At 35.7% G+C, this 24408-nt stretch overlaps 1 protein-coding gene across 1 annotated transcript in view; it reads left to right on the top strand.

Moving 5' to 3' along the window:
- Positions 1 to 200: 200 nt before the first annotated feature.
- The window catches only part of LOC145664634 (uncharacterized), a 503737-nt gene continuing 479529 nt past the window's right edge, over positions 201 to 24408 (top strand). The window contains exon 1 of the mRNA XM_081731469.1: positions 201 to 243. The gene's annotated coding sequence lies outside the window, so the exon portion shown is untranslated. The remainder of the gene's footprint in view (positions 244 to 24408) is intronic.

Genomic DNA, 24408 nt, shown 5'->3' on the forward strand with positions numbered 1-24408 from the left:
AGGCTAGCTGAACGCCCTTTAGTAATGACTGATTTAAATAATAGATAGCATTGTAGCACGCATTATCTTTTACTATGTAAATAGTGTTTCAAGCTTTGTAATAACAAGTTTAAATACAGTTTTTATATTTTCATCTGTCTTCGCAGAAAATATTAAATTTATATAAATTAATTGACTTTTTCTCATCATTTTCAGGTATGTTTATTGAGCTTCACTAAAAGAAGAAAAGTCTTAGCACTTGATGTAAGTATGGAATAAAATTCACATAATAGCTTCAGGTAGTTTTTACTCTACGCATATACATACATCGTGAGCATTAATTTAGGTTATATAATAGACATACTTCATACTGTTATAATTGGATTCTACAGTAGGCTTTAGTGATGGCTATTAGTCAACAGCTTGCTAGTTTTTAATCTAGTAATATTAAATAAAGCTCTGTCTTAATGTTTCATAAGTTAGCTTTCACTATTACCATCCGATGATCAATACTGAATTTCGTAATAAAGGGCATACCTACTTTTAGGAAAATAACTTGTTGCCAGGTTTTGAGCTAATGGAAAATAGTAAGTATCATATATTTGTTGTTACTCAGTAGATAATATCTACAGAAAATGTCCAACCTTTTTTGGTTGAGACTAAAAATATGTTTGAATTTTTGTGAATAACCGCCATACAAAAACATTTACATTGACAACATTTATAAGCTTAAAATTAAGGTAATTTCATAGGTAATAAGAGTGCTTTCACCACACGGTTATGAAGCAAATCACACCACACACCATTTCCTGGTGTGGCCATTATCGTCAATGTCTCACCTGCAATGACAAAACCAAAAGAATTCAGAAAAGGGAGATTTTTTGGCAGTGTTGGTATTAAAAAAAAAAAACTTTAGATATGTGTAAACATTATGCTGCAAACCACACCTTTCTATCTTTCACCTTTTCTGACTTATATGCGATCAAAGTTTGAAAGATAATTTTGGAACATCCGATGCATTAGAAAGGTAGCAGAAGCTTGTTCATCTAATGGTGACAACTAGTTTTCAGAAAATCTTTTAATGACTACATTCAGTGGCGTATTTAGGGGATGGCTATCGGGCTCAAGCTCCCCGCCCGAAATAAATTTGTTATATACAAAACTTCATTAAAATTTGTAGTCAAGCAAATGAAAAAAATAAGTGCTTATTCACGTGTTGTGCATAGCTCCCCCCGAAACAAAATTCTAAATATGCCACGGAGTACATTTAATGTGAATTGGATAATTTTTTGATTGCAACAAGTCTACAAAATTTGCATTGGTGCCTACAACATATTGCATGTTGAATTTATCTGATACCTGTAAGGAAGAGCAAACAACAGCATCCATTATTCCTTAACTCAATTTTCCATACTCAAGTATAACAAAATATATAGTAATCAGTGGCGTAAAGGGGGGCGGGGGCTTCCGAGCTTCTATTTACTAAAGGAAATAGATATCTTGTAGAATTTTAACATTTTCAGGAATGAAGTTAGCAAAGTCCCTCTCGAAACAAAATCGTAAGTACGGCACTGATAGTAATTATGACATATAGAAACATCGTTTCAAACTATAATGTTCAAAAGGAAGCTTACCAAGCCATTTCTTTCTAGGAGACTTTGTGTTCTTATCTAAAAAAGAAATTTCATTGTGCAAATTAGAATTAATTATTTACTAGGATCTTTGTTTCAAACCCAAGCTTGGATTATCTTAATGCATATGATTATGAGAATGCAGTCTTCTAAAGAGGGATATTATTTTTTTAAGCCCTACTAGCTTATAAATTGCGATGCCGATCGTTTTGAACATCAAATTATGGGTTTGCGATTACTAATTAAAACTATTCAAAGGTGAGAATGATTTCGAAGTACTAATATAAACGGAACATATATTACTAAAACAGCTCATTATATTTTCAGTGTTACCGCAGTACAGATAAAACTCCTCTTCATCAATTATTATAATGATTAATCACGAAACTGTTCCATAGTTACCTTACAACAAAATCCCAAACAAGATTGTTTTAAGAAGTAATTTAATTTTGCTGTATTATTAAACCCAATTAGCTTTCTTGTTATATTTATTTCACAGTCAGTATATTCAAAATACCTGGAATATGTAAGTAACATAGTTTATTTGGATCACATACGTTGTATTTTCCCTCTTGTTGGAAGAAAATCGTTGCTAACAATTTTAAGAAGTCCAAAAGATAGGGCTGTCAGACTTCCTGTATATACAGGATTTTCCTTTACTTTACAATTTATTTCTTACCATATATGAATGTTGTACAGGAACATATTTTTACTGTACTATCTGTCAAATAAGTAAATGTACAACTGTTGTAAGTGTGACATTTCTACTACGACTAATGTAGAGAATATGAGAATTAGAAAAAGCTTTCTTGATAAATTTGAGTTCAACGTCCTGCAATTATGCACCGAGGCTAAGGCAGACGGTGACAACGAAATGGACGATAATAATGGAATGAAGCCCATGTCAAGTATACTATCCCAGCGCATTTCTTTGAATCGTTCTGCAACGTGTACATCTCGTGTTTCGTCCATTTTTGTTGCTTCTTAGCACAGAAGTATCATATCATGGAATTACATATTGCGAGGAGGAAACCCTTTAATGCAGCTTACTTCTGCTCAATATGTATTTACATAATTTTGGGAATCCCTGTGCCATGTGAAGAGTCCCTTGTTCACTCGTTTATCACATATGATCTTTGCATTTTTAGATACTACATGTTATGCTTCTTTACATGCCGCCTGACTGTCATATGCACAGTTGTTTTAAAAGTAATCTCGATCAAAGTTATTTTTCTATTTTCATACACTCGTAACTTGCAGAAAGACGTTTATTTATCACCCATCATCATTAGCCTATGCGTTAAATATTTCGTTTCATTTAAATTCTTCATCCGAGAGGTTATTCTATACTGAGACAAAATAGATCAATCACACATGTGTATCTTTCTTTATTTCGAATTCTAAGTGTTCTAATTTGAACGATATACTACTACTTCTGATTGTTGAAATCTTGTATTTGATTATTGTTTATTTCTCTCATTCAACGTTTGACAAAATACTCAAAGAAATAGTCCAGTTTCTTTCGGAGTCACCCTTGTGCCGCCACCTCACTACATCCGATTGTACACTAATGAAATCTACGACTGAAAATAATGGTTATTCTCTTTTAGCCGACTTCGATTCGACGCTTTATTCTTGTTATGACTGTTTTTATATTTTTCCTACAAATTTTTGGGGTGATCAAGACGCCGAAAGGAGGCATTTTTAAACCCAGGTTGGTGTACACTTTTTGTTTTATCTCGGTGTCAGGAATCACTTCCCAATGTTTGTTGTATTAATTAAAGTACACTCTGTATATATACGGGCGCCATTTTATGTATTAAAACCACCAAATTTTGTTAGTAACGTAAATAGCTAAACTGTGAAAACATCTTTACTAGTGTGCCGGTGCTGGGCCATCAGTTGTAGCTCAGAATACTTATTAAATGAATGCAACCAAATGGGGATGGAACTGATGCACAACACGGTACCTAACTGTAAAATTGTGGTTGAATTTAAATAAAATTCAAATGTTTCTAATTTGAAAAATGACTAGTTTTGGGAAAGAGGTGAGAGAGAGAGGATGTAATTAAGAAATAGGAATGAGCACTAGCCTGATAATTCCAACGAGGCTGGCGTCGTCCTGGTCACCTGTAACGATGAAGGGTTTGCCCTGGAGGAACCTGGATGTTCTGGTAACAGCCAACAACTGGAACTCAATCCTGCTGAACTTCTAGGGGCGTCGAACTCTCTCTGCGATAATGCGTCTTTAGGATGTCCTCTCACACCTTCATTCCATTAGTCTCAACTGACAAACTCATAAGTGTCTGCGGCGATGAACCGGCAGAATGGTATCCTGGGGACATGAAGCTGGTTGTTCTCCAAATGTGAGATCCTCTTCTCTCGTAGATCCTGCACCTTCCTTAACTGTGTGTCGAATACCCCTTGTTGTTGTGTCCCCCTTGGTTTTGTGTCACTGAAGAATGATGACTTTGGAGTTCAAAGAATCGGGAAGTATCAGGCTATGCTTGAAGGTATGCGGAAAGGCAATGAGGAAAATAGTCGAGTTTATTAACAAATATGTGTTCACAACAGGTGTCTGAGAATATACAATCTTGATCAAAGTTTTCTTCCGATGAATTTTCAAAAGTTCATGATTCTGCCGTTGATAATGCAATTTAATAAAATAATTGAATTTAGCGAATTAAGTTAGGAGTTTACACAATTATCTCATGGTCACTTCATATCTAATACAGAGTTACTTCTTCACACTAGAGAAACACATTTAGTTCTTGTAATATTTTTTTCTCAAACAACATAAAGCTAAATGTAAACCAATAAATCAATATAGCCATACCTAGGTATTTTAGAAATACAATAGGCACTGATTGTTCGAACACTGCTCTAAAACACACAGAAATAATCAAATTTGTAAATAAAGAGCTTACCTAATAATGTTAATTGCATGTACCTACAAATTAGATATTAATTGCTTTACTGGCTTTATACATTTTTTTGAAAGGCGATTGTATTCTTAACCTGTTTTCTGTCAATAGCAAATGTATGAATGTATAATACAAAGTTAGTATACAGAAGATTTTTTTTTTTTTTTTTTAATGTGATATTTCATAGGCCACCTTTTATAAGGAGGCGCTGTACCCTTCACAGGTCATTTATCAACAGCCACTATTTGAATTTACTATGCAAAACTGGTTTACAGAAGAATAACTAAAACCACTTACCTATAATGTGATGTTTCGCAGGGCGCACTGTACCCTTAACGGTTATTTTATCAACAGAAACAGTATGTATTTACTGTACAGAATTGTGCTATACAGAAGAATAAATGAAACAGTTTATCTTTGATGTGGTTTCGCAAGGGCGCCTTACGTAAAGGGCGCATTGTTCTATTTATGGGTTCTTTACCAACAATAACAGTATGTATCCATTCTACAGAATTGTCCCATATAGAAGAAAAAATAAAACTATTTATCTTTGATGTGGTTTCGCAAGAGCGCCATATTATTATATGTATAGAGCGCACTGTGCTTGTCACGTGTTCTTTACCAATAACAACTGTAAGAATTTATTATTAAAAATAACTTGTACCTTTATTTATACTGTGTTGTTTCGGAGGGCGCACCGGGACATGTCCCCGTGGGCCAGCACGGGCCTGACCGTGAGGCAAAACAGGAGAACCTCAAAAAAGATTCGCCACAAGGTTCACTTGGTGCAGGCTCGGATCGAACCAGGAACCCTATGCACCAAATGTTAACGCCCCATCACTTAGCCAATGCGGTCCCTTACACAAAGCATTAGTTTTGTGGAGAGAGACAATGAAAGTCTGGAACAGAGATGGTCATTTTTCCTAACCCTCCCTCACCCTCACCCTCAATTGACGCCCCTCACCCTCACCCTCCATCACACTCACCCTCCATTGATGTCCTCCCCTCACACTCACCCTCAATTACTTTATCGCCCTCACCCTCATCTACTAAAATGAGGGTGAGGTGTGGGTGAGGGCGGCCCTCATGAGGGCAAAATGAGGGAGGATGACCATCTCTGGTCTGGAATATATTACGTAAGAGAGCATAAGTTGTAAACACAAATAATGCATAGCGTACCGGTAGATAAGTGACAATATGATAGAAATACAAAAGAATCTATGAAAGATGATTTGAAGTAGGAAGACAGAATTCCATTGTAGTTAATACACAAAGGGCAACGTACGCTCGGTGAAGTGATCGTGATCTAATGGTTAAGATAACGGGCTAGAAATCTGAAGGACCATAGTTTGAACCCGCTGAGTGTTCTTTCAGGTTTTTTTGTTGGCTTATTTTGTTTTTACGATTCTTCCTACGCCAAATTTAATATTTTATTGTAAAATTAGGTAGGAATATTATTATCGTTCATGATATAATTTTGACTATGGAAACTAAGTTTATATGATCATGCAAACTTATGTGTTTATTTTGGGCAGAAGTGGAGAACTTGTGGTCATGTGGGTGTTCTTAAAAATGTTAAAGTATATAAGTAGTATGAAATATACTGCTGAAAAGGTAAATGAATGAAATTTTTCTTACTTTATATTTTAATACTTTAAATTTTTCTTACAAAATTATGTATGGTGAAAAGTATCATATCGTACTCCCGGATGAAGATTATTACAATTCAAAAATACTAATTTTTGGGAAAACGAATTTTAAACTTTGTCAGTTTCTCGCCGTATTACAGGGATCAAAATGAACACTAGTTATTTTAGTATTGTCTAATATGGGTTATTAATCATGTACTGTACGATACAAATAAGCTTATTCGGATTGTTTGGAAACGACGTGTGTAAAAGAGAAAAAATCGCAGTTTTATTGTTCCTACATCGTCAAATTAGATATTTGAAGACTGGCTGTAGAAAACAATGTGTCACTTTAAAATTGTTTCACTTATTTTATTTTTTAAATACGTTTATGCCTTAGTAAGATTTTCATACTTGGTTATATGCTAGGTTGTATTTCTAAGCAACAGTACTTTCTATTTTTTGAGGCTTGGGCACAATTTACTATCTTTTATCTTTATTGTTACAGTAACTATTGTGTTTGGCACTTTTCTACATTATTTTCTACAGCGAGTCTTCATTTATATCACATTTAAATTCTATTGTTATGCTATGGTTTCCTCCGATTTTATTTTCGTTGCAATATCATATGCTTTCCATGCTTTGTAAATCAAGTGTTCATAAAATTACAGCTCATTGGACATAAAAGAAAGGGACATGATGGTTTAAAAAATAAGTATTGGTTTCTACTGAAAATGAATGGGGTTCCGGATTGAAACCCTGCTCCCGCCAAGTGAACTTTGTGGTGGATAAACACCGTGTGCGTGGGTTTTCTCGGAGTTTTCCCGTTTCCTCCCACTTTCTTCATTCCACCATTTCACTCATCATCACCGTCTCCTTTAGCCTAACCGGCATAGCCGTGGGACGTAAAACTCAGATTTCATTTCAATTACATTGCACAATAACAAAATAAAGAATATTTTGTTTACTATAGTTCTGTGAAAATAAACTAGTATGCCCATCTTGAAAACATAAATTGTAAGGGGAAACGTCAGTGTTTTAATCTTCCTTAAACTATAGATTCATTCGGGAATTTTTTTACGTTAATACATTTAGGGGGTCATTTTAAACTCTTGACACTTTTCTTGTTTCTTCGAACATTGTTTTGTAATCCTTGTTTGAAACGTATTGCTAGGACCATAATCAATATTTTCACGCAATATTTTCTTAATGATTTCCCATTTAGACACAAAAGCTCCATCTTTGTATTAACAATAAGTGAGTACTGTTCATAAATTTCATAAACATTAAATCTCCCTTATACTTTCAAGAAATATAACTTTATTATCGATTTTTCATAACAAATTGCTATTTTTGCGAACATGAAGACTTGAAGATATATGTTGCAAAACTTGTACAATACCGGTAGGTATACTTCTTATCTTTTGCGTACAAGGGTTTCAAACTTGTCACTCCCATATCCTCGTACAATGTTATTCCTGTTCCTCTAAAATAAGTTCCTGGAAAATGTCATCGTTTGTAAGACCACATACCTTTCACAAGACTGTTTCGCGCACAACAATAGCCTATCAGACTAGACGCAGTCCTTACAAGGGAAGAAAGGGAGATTATATATCGAAGTGGAAGATGGTTTATATACCAATCGAAAGCACTACTGACACCTATTATGAAACTGTAATAAAAATTTTCTGAATGCATATACTGTGCGAGTTATATTAATAAACAGGGTGTCTAGAAAATCCGTTGCAAGCCCCTACAAATCGCAAATGGTACGACAGATGCCAAAACAGGAAAACACGTGTTTGCTCATTTTAAAAGTACAATGTATCAAAGCAAAAAATTTTGTCTCAGGGCCACCCGCAGGGTCCCAGGCGGAGTCCAACTGAAACTTTGCAAATGGTGAAGAGATCAAGTATCATATCATTGGAAAGCTCTTAGGAAATAAACGAAGACGAAAAAAGTCTCTACTCTCTACAATTACCATGTGAAAAATGCGGCCGGTCAAAATGTCAGCAAAGCCACCATTGTAAAGTCTATGGCCACTCTCATAAGCCTGAAATGGTGCGCAGATGTCAAAACAGGAAAACACGTGAGTCATCATTTCGAAAGTAGAATGATTGAAAGTAAAAATATTTATCCCAGGTTCCTCCACAGGGTCCCAGACGGGGACTCCCAACTGAAAACTTTCAAATTTCAAGGGGGGTTAAGTAGCATATTGTTTGAAAACTGTTGTTCAATGAAAGTAGATGGAAGAAGTCCGGACGTTCTACGATAACTCTGTGTAAATATCTTACGTTTTAGTTCTTTTTTCTGTAGTCGGGTGTTCGTTTGTTTGCACTTTAATTCGTGTACGCAACGTAAAGAAAGGACATGCGCCTACTATAAGATTCTGCTCTTCCGGGCCCTTAATGTGTAAAGAAAGAAAGAACGAAAAAAGGAAAAGAAAAGAAACGACAAGAACAAAAAACGAGAAGGGACGAAGATTATTATATTGAAGTGGAAGATGGCTTATACACTAATCAAAAGCACTATGCTCATTAAGAAACTGTAATATTATTATTGGTCCGAATGCATTTACGGTGCGAGTCATATGCAAGTTTAATTGTAAATTTTCCCATTTTCACCCGAATATTGTATCAGATAGCATCGGAAATGGTTTGAATAAAGTCTGAAACTGATTTCTAGATATTTGTGTTTGACAAAAGTGCTAAATCGTTGTTCATTTTACATGCACAGTGAATAACTACTTCCATACACATGTAGTTGTTTAATTTAACAACAGCTTTCAAACACTCCCCTTGAAATTTGAAAGTTTTCAGTTGTGGTTCCCCGTCTGGGACCCTGTGGAGGACCCTGGGATAAATATTTTTACTTTCAATCATAATATTTTCGAAATGATGACTCACGTGTTTTCCTGTTTTGACATCTGTCGCACCATTTCAGATTTATGAGGGTGGCTATAGACTTTACAATGGTGGCTTTGCTGACATTTTGACCGGCCGCATTTTTCACATGGTAATTGTAGAGAGTAGAGACTTTTTTCGTCTTCGTTCATTTCCTAAGAGCTTTCCAATGATATGATACTTGATCTCTTCACTATTTGCAAATCTTGAGTTGGACCCTTCCTGGGACCCTGCGGATGGCCCTGGGAGAACAATTTTGGTTTTCATACGTTGTGCTTTCATACGTTAAAGTGATCAAACACGTTTTTTCCTGTTTTGGCATCTGTCGTACCGTTTGCGATTTCTAGGGGCTTGCAACAGATTTTCTAGACACCCTGTATATTAATATAACTCACACAGTATATGCATTCAGAAAATTTTTATTACAGTTTCGTAATATGTGTCATTAGTGCTTTCGATTGGTATATAAACCATCTTCCACTTCGATATATAATCTCCCTCTCTTCCCTTGTTAGACATCAGTTATCTGACGTAATGAAAATATCCCAGCAATTAGAGAATCATCATACTTTTTCTTACACTTCTTCTTTGTCTTCATCTTTTTCTTTTACTTTTTCTTCCTCTTCTTCTTCATGTGCGTATACAAGACGGTGTAGTAACTGTCATAACTGAAATATGAAACCTTGTTCAAAATTCCACCAAAAAAGACCAAAATTTAAGAATTGTTCCAATTAACACCCCAAAGGAAATTACGTAGAACGTGTAATAACTACATTCACACACAGTTATTATAAACAAAATTTTTAAATAAATATAAAATAATAATACAGAAGAACCTATTGCAAGGTGGCAGAAAGAACCGGTAAGATTTTTTTAAATCATACACTTAAAATACAATAAACAATACCTGGTGGTTAATTCAGGCCCGAACTGGCCCAGGTGGCTAGGTGGCTATCGCCGCCCAGACAGGGGCCAAATCAAAAGGGGGCCAAATGAAAATTTTAATGAAGAGAGGTCGGGAGGAATAGGAAGAAAAATGTGGAAAACGTGTGGAACAACTAATATTCTTGTGAACAGTCAAGGAGGCAATCTGCATACGTCAAGCTGTTTGAGCGTTTCATTAAAATTTTGTTGCGACTCATGTCCACTATAAAGTAAGAACGGGCCATGTAAGCTTCAGTCATATTGGTGCAAGTAAAAACAATAGTGAAGCCCAACACGCTTCCTATCGCGGAATATAAAATGGATCCGATAGTAAAGTAGCGTGACAATACAGTTCTTGAGAGTTTTGCTTCTTAGTCCAGGAAAAATAACAATTTGAAACCTAACAGAAAGAGCTCTGAGATGACTTTCATTAAGCCTGCCATTTTTTATGAGAATACGGGGCACCTTTGATCCCCTCTCCCAAACAAACTTTTTAACAGAATCCAATGAAATATAGCTCTGATGAACAACAGTATAATAGGCGAAAGTTTCCTAAGGTGCAGCTACTTTTTTCCCTGAATGAAGAATAAAGATATTTACAATCCAACTACAAAAGAATCGCTTTAAAAACTCAGAAGACTACTTATAAAAATTTACAGGAAAACAATATATAAATAATCTCGTTTTATTTTAAAATGAAATTAAATCTTTTTTTACGTCGTTTTATTTAAAATCACTGTTACAATCTATTTTCCATATTCTTCGTTCGTTCAGTAATATTTATTCACATGGTTGTATTTGTCAAAATTATGTTTATCAGTTTAATCTGATGAAAACTTAGCTGATTTTTCTCCTTGTGCCGTGTGTAATTGTCAGGGCCGGATTTACATATTTCTAAATCCTAATTTAAAGCACAATTCTGTGTCCCTAGTCTCTCTGAAAAGATTACACTATGGAAGACTCATTTTGCCCTTGTCTTATAATACTGATTTCCTGTATTATTACATTAAAAGTAACTAGAAAAGATGTATTTTTCCATGAAACTTCGCTTCTGTAAGTAGTAGCATCGAAAATATGGAATTTGTCGTATATTAATGAATTTATATGCGCGTATTAAAACGTTTGATCCGTTAAGTTGCATTTAAATTTGATTGTAGAATCTGCCAACACTGAGAGATTCGCGATAGAATCAACATGCATCGGGCAGAGTGTTTTAAGGCTATTAGTAAGAATTTAAAGGTATGTGTATATACAGGGTGGCCCAAAAGTAGGTATACACTCCTGCATTGATCAAGTATAACATTCTAGTTTATGGGTGTCTTTGCATCGACTCTACCGAGCTTATGTTGTAACATTGAGAACAAATAATGAATCTATGAATCTACCTGATGGATAACAATAAGAAATTATATAAAATGCAATGAGCTGATCTGTACGGTGTTATATATATATATATATATATACTTTTGAGTCACCTTGTATATTTATAACCCTGGAATATCCTCTTATACTGCAATTGTGTCACAGCATGCCTTTCTTATTAAACATTGCATATACGAACTATTAATAGATAACCCTATGATTCTAACCAAACAGATTTTAATGACCTTATTCGAAGTCTGAGTAAAATTGATGGGTAAAATAGTGGAATATAATTGATAAATCAGTAAACGCAACACTTCAAAGGAGACGGCACAAACACTTTTTTTTTTAAAAAAAAATGAAGGCTGGATTATGCTTATAAGTGTTAATGCTTTACAGATACCCTGCATTCTGAAAGAGTGGCGTTTGTTTATAGACAGCTCATTTAGAAGTTTCAAGGCTGTGCATCTGCACAATGGGAATAAGCACATCTCTATTCCTATTCTGTCTCTATGAAGGAAGACTTTAACAACTTCAAGACCTTATTGGACAATTTAGAATATACAAAATATGGATTGCAAGTAATAGGGAACTTCAAAATTATTGCCATACTCATGGGTTTGCAGGATGGTTTCAACAAATTCTCTTGTTATCTTTGTGAGACAGTAGTGATACCGAGGCCCACTACCGGAGGAAGTACTAGCCACAACGGAAGAAGTACACTGTTAGGATACATAACTTAAAATGCGAACCACTTGTTGACCCTAAAATTGTATTGCTACCACCTCTACACATTAAACTTGGCATTATCAAGCAACCTGTGAAAGCTTTATATAGAGATTCTGACACATTCAAGTTTTTACAAGACATGTTTCCACAGCTATCTCGTGTTAAGATGGAGGCTGGAGTATTCAAGTGATGATAATAATCCAGTCCACTGAGTTCTTCTAGATAATAATCCAGTCCACTGAGTTCCAATAAACATCAGTATATTGTGATTGGTAATGAAGATATGATAATTTAAACTTAGTTATGTCTCCTGACACGGTAGCAAAATTAGGATGACATCACCACAGGTATTCATAATCTTTGATCAAGTGCCTCCCGGCAGTATTTTTTTATTGTTTTAAATGTACGTAAGCACTGTAAAATATCATGTTGAGGTGCGAAAGTGAAATATTTTTACGCTAATTCCACTGACTAAATAATATATTTAGCTACTTTTTAGGTAAATACGACGGAGTAGCAATGTAGAAAAATATTTTAATATTGAACTCGGAAGATAATAATCACAGAAAGTATGTTCCTTATATAGCCTATATAATGTAGGTCCTTATGTTGTAGGGGGTCCCAAATGGTTTGAAAAATGTTGCAAGAGCTTATAAAAGAAACTTCGTTGAGCAAGTTTCTTTAGAAAACGAATCTATATATGAAAAGGTGAACTTCGCCACTACGGATAAATTCTGGTGCCATGAGCTCTCTCCCCAGTAAAATAACTGAGAATATTAAAATAAGATAGCTCCAGAATTTGTATTGCCTTACTTTGAAGCAGTTAGGTCAATTGCGTCCTAATTTTGAGATTTGTATATATTTTAATCAACACTAAAGTAGTTTATTCTACTAATAAGAAAGGTGAACTATTTATACCGATGTAAAATCGTGGTTTTCCCGTTCCCCGCAAAACTTAGAACGACACTGTTGCTTTGAAGGGCATTTTCACAGAGGCGTCATCAATGTTGGTAAGCAAAAAAAGCAACTTAAAAGATGTAAATAACCAATGGGGATGAAAAATGTATTATTCAAAAGGTCTTAACGAAAGAAATGTTTTTGATACAACTTCCATATTGATACTTTCCCATCGGAAATGGCGGTATGGTGTTTACAGCTGTCACAGGTCACTGGATCTTCCAATCGAAGGAGAATATGAAAAAGAGCAGATAACGTATTTAATGTCTTCGAGGGATAACATAATAGAACCTACTTTTATTATCAGGGACACCAGCAGGTGGGAAACTTAGATTTTTAAAAAAGTGAGGTAACACACACACACACACACACACACACACACACACACACACACACACATATATATATATATATATATATATATATATAGGGTGTTTCGAAACAACACTGGCAACGTTTTTGGGAAGTGATTCTTGATACCAAGATAAGACAAAAAGTGTAGACCAATCTGGCTGCAGAAATCCGTAATTTCGGAGTTATAGGCAGCCGAAAACATGAAAAAAATGAAAACTATGGGACTTACCGTAGTCGGGTCAAGATTTCATTTAGGAACTAGTATGTTCGCTATCCAAATATCCATGTTTCAGAATCCTACAATACTTCCGCAACAATTTTTATAGAGGCAGTTTCTGAGTAGAGGAGAGTTACCGAAGAGTACGCACGCCCTAAGAGCGCGCAGCGCCAATTACTCTGAAGTGGTAACACACAGAATTATTATTGCTACGCTATTTGATGCGTCTTTGTGTGAGTGTTGATACGAAGAAAACAGAAATTAACGTATAGCTCCAAACAGAAAATACAGATAAAAATAACTTTTTTGAATTCTTGATGTAATATTTTAGTACTCTTAGTTAAGAAATTTTTCTGATATAATAGCTAACTACAGTACCTTTGTTGCATGGTAGAAAACATGAATGTAGATAGAATTGTTTACCATGGCTTACTTTCGGGGTCTTGCATTTGCAGCCACCGGGATGAATTTCACTCGAATTGACTGCTGTTTCCCAAAGAGTGCGCGTTAGTGAGTTACCAAAGAGCGCGCGCGTACTCCTTGAGATAATTTCATTAAGAGTGTGTGTAGGTAGCGGCATTCATCATACAGACTATATGGTTATTTTCTGTAGTTAGTTAGTTTAAAAAAAGCGGAGTGTAACAGAATATTTGAATGGATTGTAAAATTATTTGCAATTGTTTGTCTTTGATTCAAGCACCAACATTAAATCTTCTATAAGAAGTATTTTCAATTTACAGTATTTCTAGCCCAATGTGTCAGGAATTGTACGAAGAAGACAATTGACGAGGACTGGATTCAGTGCATTAATTGTGAACGATGGTGACATGTTCAGTGTTCGTCATACGAATGGGATTTGGGTTTCAAGTATGATAGGTGTTGAGTGCGCCCTCTTAGGGACCACGAAGCGCACTCTTTGGGACAGTGGTTCTTAAGAGTACGCATTTGGTTTTTTTCACTTTTTAACGTATATCTCCGTATCTACATTTAGTAGTAAAGTTTTCCATTTCTTACAATGTAGCTTAACCTTCAATTAAAATTATATTCAATTTATATAATTTTTGCTTCATTATTTTTGGAGCTATTTCAAGATGAATATTAAGTGCGTACTCTTTGGTAACCTTCCTCTACTTCAAATTATATGCCTATGGGCAAACTTTACTTATAAAAAAAATGTTGCGTGAGTACCGCAGTATTTTGAAACATGTATTTTTGGATAGCGCGCACATTAGTTCCTAAGTAAAGTCTTGATCCGACTACGGTAAGTCCCATAGTATGGAAGATATGGAACTTTAATGATTATTTCATGTTTTCAGCAGCCAATAAATCCGAAATGAAGGATTTCTGCACTCAGATTGGTCCACACTTTATGTCTTATCTTGGAGTCAGGAATCATCTCCCAAAAGTTGTTAGTGTTGTTTTGAAATACCCTGTATATATCAAAGAAATTTTGAATATTTATACGCTGTTAAACCTTGTTACAAATCAGGAGTAAAAATTGTTTCTAAACACTCATCCTTTCTCAGGGTTAAATAAATGAACACTCATCGATCAGCCCTGCAGGGTCATACGAATTGGACATGGTTTATTTGTTTTTCATATATAAAAGTATATACAGTATCGAATATTCAACGCAGAGGGAGGAAATTGAAGATTGGTAGATAAAGAAGATTTAAAAATATAACAAATACCTGTTGAATAAATTTTCCCGCTATTTACATTGTACACTATCATTGGTTGCTGTCCAATCGATCATTGTTATGAACATATATGTTTTAACGCCAATTTGGTATGTGCTAAAAACACATGCACATCCATTTCCCAAGATATGTATATACATTATATATATATATATAAAGACAATGGCGAATACTTATGGACTGTTTATGATGGTCATAAACGAAATTATTATACTGGTTGTGACTGACATTTCAACAAGTTAAGTGTTCTCCATTATTTATAACGTGTACCTTATACGTACATTATAATACTCAATATCCCTGAAAGTGCAAATAAACTACGTAGTGTGTTTAGACTTCAGATAGAATTAATGGGGGTGTTTGTGGCTTCTGTAATTGCATCGGATGACTACATATTGCTGTAGCCAGGTTTCCATTCCCGGAAACAACAAAACCACTTCTATGTACTCTGTATTACTTTGTATGTCCAATGCCGATAATTGTTCTTGTTTGATATTAAGTGTGCACGATATAAAGGTATTGTTTCACAATTTAAGTTATTGATATGACTGAAAGACAATTTGGGTAACATAAAGGATCGTGTATATAAGATCAACTTTAATTTTAGAATATGATTTCAGAAAAAAATTGTTCTCCTGTATAAGCCGCAAGTAGCCCAGAAAATATTTTAGTTTTAGCTGCGTAGAAACAGCCGACAATGAGAACAAAACTTGGACACTTGCATATAATTTTACAAGTAACGTGTGTATCAGTGATTCTAAATCTGTTTTATCCTACCATAGAGGTCTGCACGGGCTCGGGCTTACAAAGCACACATCACTTCGGGCCCGGGCCGTAAATTTTCAAATATAAAACCATATTTTTCAGGCCTTACGGGCCTAACTTTGTAAATATACTATACAACGATGTTTATTGACCCGTTCTTTCTGGAGAATTTTCAGAGCACAACTGCAAAATTAAACCTCTAATTCCTGTAAATAAAAATACAATTTTGCGTTAATAGTTAAATTTTTCTATTTCGGGCTTATTTCGGGATCATTTGATTATCACACGAGCTCGGGCCGGGCTCAGGCCTAAATGCTAAAACATACTTCGGACTCGGGTTGGGCCTCACATTATAAATTCACGGGCCGGGCCGGGCTCGGGCTAACAATTTCGGCCCGTGCGGACCTCTATCCTACCACTACTTGATAAATGTTTTTTTTTCTTGAACGTCTGCCGTCATCTTAACGCTATTCATCTATACAGAAAGTCGGAGCTGAAAGTAAGACTTGCACAAAGCAGTTTAAGACCCGAAAAAAACAGCTTCAATTCTTAACATCGGTCTTGAAGAACATTGCGTATATTATTTTACTTTATTTCATTCTTTTTTACTTGGGCTGTGAGGACTGTAATTTACTCAAATTAATAGATGAATAAATTTCCACTGAATACAACGCAAACGCATAAGCGAATGAAGATTCAACAATACTATTAATTAGTCGATTTTACAACACATTACTCTCCTACCTATTCTAATTCATATTGTTTGGAAGGAAACTTCCTTTCCTCTCTTAATTCATTAAATGTTTCATTTCTTCCAGTGGGTACAGAGAGGCAAACAGTTTCTATTTTCATAACAGTGGATCAACAGCAATATGAATTGCTCATTATTAAGAAGCTCCAACATAACTGGCTCTTATCCATGACTCAGAATCATTACATGTTTTGCTGCTAATTTGAAAATAATAATTTTCAGGAACGCCCATGGATTTTTTTTCAAGAATAGGAGAGTGAAACACTGATACAAATGCAAAGTCGCGAATATGCACACCTTGATACACATAATAGTTTTATATAAAACAATCATTATTGACGCAGCGTGACACAAATTCATTAACTACAATAAATGTACCAAATTCTGTAACGTCTGAGAAAGCATATCTTATATGTTTTCACATGTATTTTGAGAAATTAAATCATTTTGAAAATCCAGTGAGGGGAATCTTCCCCCTCTTGTCTCCACTGCAGGCGCTCATGATATGTATAAAATAAATATCGTTTGTGAAAAGGTTTACATTTTGATAACCTCTGAAAACCAAAATTGCTTTCGTCCAATAAGGTAAAAGTTTTGAAATGTCAAAGTCCCCTAAACAATCTATCGCCACCATCGTTTCTTTATGTTCTAACTTCCTCTGCAATAACGAGAACGCCCCTTGGGGGCGTTAACACCCACGTTAAGGGTACTAAATGTAGCTATATAGACCACTGCTACGAGTATGTATGTCTGTCAGAAGAGAAACAATGATAAATATGCTGCAGTGTAGATCCATTTCTTTTTACATATACGGTACACAAAAATAATATGTTTTAGTATAATGAAAGCTATCGATTATTATTGCCAGTGGGGGACACACATTTTAGCGTCATTAAAATTCGTCTTTCAAGATTTTCTCGAAAAAGAAGCAAGAGAATTTATCCTCAATCATTTAATTTTGTTTAATTTAACCTTTAAGAGAAAACATGTCTCTGAGGTACGAATGCGTTTTCAATTTCTTGTTCTGGCAACATTGGTTCCAACAGAAATTTTCTCAATAACTTCTGAACATGTATTATCTGTCAGGAAAGTAAATGTACACCTGTTTTTCGAGTCTGGCATTCCTGCTCTCCATCTGTGGAGAGTATGAGAATTAAATCAATCAAATGTTTACTGAGGGGCAAAAAGAAAAGTTTAATCTGAATAAGACATTGCAGAGAGACACAAGCTGTGAATACGAATAGTGCATAGTGTAAATAAAGGACGACACCGAAAGAGAAAGCCAGACACAGCTGTTGAACTTAGAAAAAAGAGTAAAAATTGTTGAAGTGGGAACATAAAACACAAATACAACAAATACGCCGAAAACTAAGCATTCACCATCCCATGATCTTGGTGTAGTGGTTAAGGTGCTGGCTTACAAATGCAATGGTCGCCAGTTCGAATCTTCGGTGAGGACATTTTTAAAAATTTTTGTTTATAATATACTATGCAGCTCATGAGAGATGGTAAAAGAGATCGTATTTAGTCTTTCGTAGCAAATATTATTGGTAAGGTTTAGTACTGATAATACTTTTTGTTTTGTTTTTGTCTTTTTGTCTTGATAAAAGTAAAAAGAAAAATATGGAAGTAGACCATACTCATGGTTATTAAAAATACAATTTCTACATGCCTTACACCTCCCGACCACGTTCCTACGTTAGCAAGTAAGAGGTTTGTGTTTATGTCAGGCTGGTCAATACGTTTTGCAAAGGGGCCCGGTTTAGCTCTGACGCACCACAGGTGCGAGAAGGGAGCAAAACACTTTTTCTCTCTCCCTCTGTGTGTCTGTTTATCTATCTATCTGTATACATATAACGCTATTTGTGAATGCCGTAACCACCCTAATTTTCAGCGGATTGAGATGAAACTTGGCACAAACATTAATTGTTGAAATATCTTCAGTTCGTTAACCAGAATAATCAGACGAAAATGTTCAAAATGGCGGCCCTTTAAACTCTTAAAAACTTCCAAGGGAACCAAATTTCGCCCATAAATGGGTATTCAGAAAGTTTGAATAACTTTTCCTCTTTTACTGAAATATTTGTGTGCAGAGACTTATTGAAATATTGGACCCGATTAATCGCATAAAGAATGTTCACGCCCTTTTCGCTACGGTCAGGCTTTTTTTTTTGCAGGAGGGGGTTATTTTCGTAGTGATGATAAGATGATTGCTAGTGATTATATAAAATTACACATTGAAAGTGAAGTAACTTGTGAAACGTGTTATTTGAAAGAATCATATAATAAATGTGCTTTCCTCTAACACAGAGAGAGCGTGAATGGCGAGGAGTGTTATTTGAATTGCTTTTTAGTAACACATTGCATTGCAAATAAAGGTAGGCAACATTAGTGGTAAGTAAAACAATAATAATAATAATAATAATAATAATAATAATAATAATAATAATAATAATAATAATAATAATAATAATAATAATAGGTGTTGTTTGTGGCAAGGCAATATCTTCCTAAATTCTTCTTCAAACGTAATGATTGTAACGCCATATCTCCCTTACAAACAAAATATTAGCAATTTATATCGAAAAAACGGGAAACTGTTGAGTAATGGGAGCAACGTTGGACAGTATGCACTCATAGTACTCAGAAAAATAAGCGATTTCAATGAAAAATGAACGAAGAGTCATTGTCATGGGTAGTCATGTAGCCACGGCAGAGCCCTCTTTAGGCAAAATGTCGATAACTTATGTCGAGAGAACAGGAGGTGATAGTGAGATGGGACCAACGTTGGACACCGTGGACCCATAAGGCGCATCGAAAAAATTAGGGGGGCGGGCGCCAGCCAGCCTTACTTATTTCCACATAATAATATAAAATTATATTGTCGAAATACACACACGAGTTAGCTAGTAATATTTCATATTATTATTATTATTATTATTATTATTATTATTATTATTATTATTATTATTATTATTATTATTATTATTATCGACAGCGTCTTTTCATTATGTGTGCATGTTTGACATGAAGCCAAAGAGAAGATCCATCATTCATAGAAAGAATAAGAATAGCCAGTTACTTTAATTGTGAACGACGGCGAAAAATACGAAAAGAGACAACCTTAGCGAAAAGAAACAATACTTTCTCTCAAATGGACAAAAAATAAAGCCGAGAAAGATTCGAACTCACATGGAAGCGAAAAGCCAGTTCATTGTCCACTTTTTTTAACTGACTCACGGAACGTGTTTTAGTAACTTGCTTATTGCTAATTTTACTTGCTTCACTCGTTTAACTTGCTTTTTCTAATAACTTATAACGACAGGGACACGAACACAGAAACATCGAGGACAGTTAAAAATCATAGATACTCTCCCACCGGGAATCGAACCCGGGACACCATGCACCAAAGGCGCAAGTGCTAGCCACTAGACCAGCGGGCAGAGCACTGCTCACTCTCTGTGTCGTTAGGGATTACGACCACTGTATTGCCAGCTATCACTTCTGAGGGTTGTATACTATGATCACATGTTTCTTCTTTGCTGGAAGAGTTAAACCTACATTCTATGTAATACATGAAATGTTTAGACCTACATGCTCTTCATATAATGTAATAAAAGGTCATGCTGGGAATAAGAAAAAGAACATTCCTTGGACTAAACGGAAACTATTGGCATCAGAAATATTTATCTACGAGGCATGCGCAGTAGTATATTTTAGAATAGTTACTGTTTAGTTCAGTAAACGAAGAAAGGGGTATAAAAAAGCAAATATGTCGAGTCAACGAGATCGACCAGAGTTGACAGAGGCGGAGTAGTAATACAACAACTTGGTTAAATTGATAATTGGTTCTTTATTCTGTAGTAGATCGTATCACTCTTTACGGGAGAGTAGAGAAAGACTTAAACGCTGTTATATAGTAAGCATTAGTAACACGATCATAAAGACACAAATGGATGTAACTGTGAGTACTACAACTTGGATTTAACGAAAGCCGTTTAGATATTCAGTGGTTTGCAGGGTTGTATAAGACACAAAAAGTTAAGACACAATACAATTCTTCATACCTCAGCTTCCAGTAACTAGATACATGCAATTTCAGGATATATACTGAAACTGCTGTCGGATTTTAATACATGACGTATTGCAGGATACAAAATGCTTTTGCATTACTTGTTTGTTTGTAGACAGCTACTAGCTTAGTGTACTGAAAGGTTGTGTATAAACTAGAGATAGCCAATTCCGGAATTATTACTTTCCGGATTCCCGAAAGTAAAACCGGACAAATTCCGGAATTCGGAAAATTCCGATTTTGGAATAATTCCGGAATTCGGAAAATTCCGATCTTGGAGTAATTCCGGAATTCGTAAAAATCCGGAATTTAGAAATTTCTGATTTCGTTTACATTCCGGAATTCGGAACAATCCGGATTTTTTTCGAAATCCGGAATTTTTCTCAATTCCGGAATTATCTAAATTCCGGACTCTTCGCGAGTTCCGGAATTCTTCTGAATTACGGAGTTTAACTGAATTCAATACTTTTCCGAAATCCGGAAAGTTAAAGTTCCGCTTCCAAAAAATGAATTTATTTTGGTTAATATGAATCATGGTGGAAATAAGTCTTTGACCAGGTAATGGCGACTGCATTGAAAGAAATAGAGAGTATGAGAATTCAATCTGTCATATTTGTAGTTTCGTGTGGAGAAAATACAAACTTGTGAACCAACGGTTCAAGGAAAACACAAGTTATTAATGTAAACTTTTCGGACATCATAAAAGAAATACGAAAGACATTTTGAATCGAAGAAATATAACATACAAGTTTGCAAGCGGAGACAAAGAAACCTAACGTAACCAGACTAAAGACGAATCGTTTACCGCGTAGCGATCAAGGTCGAGCTGTTTTCCAGAGCGAGTTTCGAGTTGAGTCGAGTTTGATAATGGCTCGCTCGCTCGTTCAGCTCGTTTTAACTCTTTTTTAAATAATGGCCTGATTAGACTGGAAAGCGAAAGCCATGAGAAATGTAAGCACTAATATGGAATACTTTTTAGTGCAGCTCACGACAGGGGTGCGTCTCTTCTCGTAATTTTAGTGCATCTCGTGGGGCAATTTTTGTGTATCTCGTCTCGTCTAGATAACAAGAAGACAAGGTTTTTTTTTATTATTACGAGACAGCCTCAAATGTCGTAATCACCAATATAAGTATATACTGTTGTTCTCAAAATCAAGGCTGAGACCTGCACTGTCGAATTTTTGAGCCCAAGCAGAAGACCAACTCGGGTAGCGATATCAACCGGCTCTGCTCGTATCAACTGAGCGAACAGCTCGAGTCGGCTCGGTTGGGATGAGCAGATGACCCGAGCCGGCTCAGTTGGAACGAGCCATCGACTCAACTCAATTGAGCCGATGGCTCAAGCTTTCTCGGTTGGGATGGGTCCTTTACTCGGCTCATGTGAACCGGTTCAAGCCAGCTAAGTTGAAATTAGTCCATCGGCACGTTTCGATTCAGCTCAACTAAGCTGATGGCTCAAATCGGCTCGGTTGGGTGAGCTGTTGGCTCGGCTCACTTCTTGGTTCGGTTCGATAGTGAATGAGCTGTAAGCCGAGCCGCTCGAGCCGTTGAGAACCCTAAACCCGGTCCCAGCTGTTTTGAACATGTTTGGCTGAAGCCTATAACTCTTAACAATTTTTGGCTCGAGCCCGAAAACTTGCCCTTTCGGAACTCAAACCCAGAACGTGACCGATGTCCTTCCCTCCTGAAGACTTCTCGACGACCGAGATGGACAGTCAATTAGCTTTTACTATTCAGATACAAACCGTATATCTTTTAAAGATTATACACGGTGTTGATATAATAATAATAATAATAATAATAATAATAATAATAATAATAATAATAATAATAATAATAATAATAATAATAATAAAAGTTTTAAACTTGAAATTTGGCAAAACTTACTTAAAAGTAGAGATTTCGGGGAAAAGGTTCCGTACCTTCAAGACAGTGGCGTAGGGAAGGGGGCCCGGAGGGGCCGGCCCCCCAAAGAGGTCCGAAATTGTACTTTGGTACTTTGATGTTTGTAATTTTTTATATATTTTTATGTTTATATATTTTTTGTTTGTAATTTTTCTATATGTGCCTATAACAGCACTCCCCCCCCCAAACACACATCCTGGCTACGCTACTGCTTCAAGACACACCTGTTTTTTCTCCATACGAAACTACAAATATGACAGATTGAATTCTCATACACCCCATTTCTTTCAAAGAAGTCGCCATTACCTGGTCAAAGACTTATTTCCGCCACGATTCATATTAACCAAAATAAATTCATTTTTCGGAAGCGGAACTTTCACTTTCCGGATTTCGGAAAATTATGAAATTCAGTTAAACTCCGGAATTCAGAATAATTTCGGAACTCGGAAACAATCCGGAATTTAGAAAATTCTGGAATTGAGAAAAATTCCGGATTTCGAAAAAAATCCGGATTGTTCCGAATTCCGGAATGTAAACGAAATCAGAAATTTCTAAATTCCGGATCTTTCCGAATTCCTGAATTATTCCAAGATCGGAATTTTCCGAATTCCGGAATTATTCCAAAATCGGAATTTTCCGAATTCCGGAATTTGTCCGGTTTTACTTTCGGGAGTCCGGAAAGTAATAATTCCGGAATTGGCTATCTCTAGTTTATACACAACCTTTCAGAACACTAAGCTAGTAGCTGTCTACAAACAAACAAGTAATGCAAAGCATTTTGTATCCTGCAATACGTCATGTATTAAAATCCGACAGCAGTTTCAGTATATATCCTGAAATTGCATGTATCTAGTTACTGGAAGCTGAGGTATGAAGAATTGTATTGTGTCTTAACTTTTTGTGTCTTATACAACCCTGCAAACCACTGAATATCTAAACGGCTTTCGTTAAATCCAAGTTGTAGTACTCACAGTTACATCCATTTGTGTCTGTATGATCGTGTTACTAATGCTTACTATAAAACAGCGTTTAAGTCTTTCTCTACTCTCCCGTAAAGAGTGATACGATCTACTACAGAATAAAGAACCAATTATCAATTTAACCAAGTTGTTGTATTACTACTCCGCCTCTGTCAACTCTGGTCGATCTCGTTGACTCGACATATTTGCTTTTTTATACCCCTTTCTTCGTTTACTGAACTAAACAGTAACTATTCTGAAATATACTACTGCGCATGCCTCGTAGATAAATATTTCTGATGCCAATAGTTTCCGTTTAGTCCAAGGAATGTTCTTTTTCTTATTCCCAGCATGACCTTTTATTACATTATATGAAGAGCATGTAGGTCTAAACATTTCATGTATTACATAGAATGTAGGTTTAACTCTTCCAGCAAAGAAGAAACATGTGATCATAGTATACAACCCTCAGAAGTGATAGCTGGCAATACAGTGGTCGAAATCCCTAACGACACAGAGAGTGAGCAGTGTTCTGCCCGCTGGTTTAGTGGCTAGCACGTGCGCCTTTGGTGCATGGTGTCCCGGGTTCGATTCCCGGTGGGAGAGCATCTATGATTTTTAACTGTCCTCGATGTTTCTGTGTTCGTG

This window comes from Thermobia domestica, chromosome 11, assembly GCF_964235325.1.
Source record: "Thermobia domestica chromosome 11, izTheDome1.hap1.1, whole genome shotgun sequence".
NCBI lineage: Eukaryota > Metazoa > Arthropoda > Insecta > Zygentoma > Lepismatidae > Thermobia > Thermobia domestica.